We start from the raw sequence: 1,628 nt of genomic DNA on the forward strand, positions 1-1,628 counted from the left end.
ACACTCACATACACACACTGCTCACATGCACACACATATACACTCACACACACAAACACCCCTCACATCCACACACACCTTCACACTATCACATGCACACTCACACTCTCATACAACTCACACTCACAAACTCACATATACTTAACACACACATATTCACACGCATACACAGGACTTCAGTGGGACACAGGAAGATACGGGGATGCATGTGCACCCCCAACACTCCTCCCAGGCCTCCTTTGGCTCTACTGTGTCCTGGGTGCCTTGCTCACATTGGGGTCCCGATCTCCATTGGCCTGCTGGTGTCTGGGGCTGGTGTGTCAGCACTCAGCATTGAATGTGAGGTCAATGTGTGAGAAAGCACAGAGTAAGTATACTTGCGCTCATTGTTGCGGTCACTCTGTCCATCCATTTCATTGAGGGCCTTCCTTTTTCACTGTCCCTCTACTATACCAAGCATGAGGTCCTTCTCCAGCGATTGGTCTCCTGACAACATGGCCAAAGCATGCAAGGTAAGTCTCACCTTCCTTATCTCTGAGGAGCATTCTGGCTGTACTTCTTCTAAGGCAGATCTATTTGTCCTTTTGTCAGTCCATAGTATTTTCATGGTTTTTGCCAGCACTATAATTCAAATCCATCGATTCTTTTTCCATCTTTCTTATTCAGAGTCCAACTTTCACATGTATATAGGTGATTGAAAATACCATGGCTTGGGTCAAATACACCTCAGTCCTCAAAGTAACATCCTTTCTTTTCAACACTCTACAGAGGTCTTGTGAAGTAGATTTGCCAAACAGAACACACCTTTTGATCTCTTGACTGCTGTTTCCATGAGCATTGATTGTGGATCCAAGCAAGACAAAATCCTTGACAACTTCAATCTTTTCTTCATTTATCATGAGGATTTTGATATTCCTTACATTGAGTTGGAATCCATACTGAAGACTAATCCTTGATCTTCATCAGCAAGAGCGTCAAGTCCTCCTCACCTTCAGCAAGCAAGGTTGTGTCACCTGCATACATATCACAGGCTGTTAATACACCTTCTTCCAATTCTTTGTATAATGAAACTTCTCTGTTTATTTGTTTTGCATGCAGATTGAGTAAGTGTGGTGAAAGCATACAGCCTTTTGTGATTGTAAGCCATGCAGTTCTCCCTCGTCTTGTTCACACAATGGCCTCTTGGTCCATGGACAAGTTCGGCAAGAGCATAATGAAGAATCCCCATTCTCTTCAAGGCCGTCCACAGTTTGGTATGATCCGCATAATTGATGCCTTGCCATCTTCAACAAAATACAAATAAGCATCTTTCTGGTATTTTCTACTTTCAGCCAAGATCTGTTTGGCATCAGCAATGACACCCTCGTTCCATGCCTTCTTCTGAATCCAGCCTGAACCTCTGGCAACCCCTGTCCATGTACTGCTGCAATCGTTGTTGAATGACCTTCAGGAACATGTCACTTGCATGTGATATCAATGGTATCGTTCTATCATTTGTGCTTCTGTTGGGTTCCTTTTATTGGAATGGGCACAAATACGAGTTCCAATCAGCCAGCCAAGTAGCTCTCCTCCAAATTTCTTGCCACAGATGAGTACGTGCTTCCAGGGCCTCTTCAGCTTGTTGAACC

Source organism: Echinops telfairi, unplaced genomic scaffold (genome assembly GCF_000313985.2).
Source record: "Echinops telfairi isolate 266 unplaced genomic scaffold, ASM31398v2 ScPeMD7_70;HRSCAF=299, whole genome shotgun sequence".
NCBI classification, from domain to species: Eukaryota; Metazoa; Chordata; class Mammalia; order Afrosoricida; family Tenrecidae; genus Echinops; species Echinops telfairi.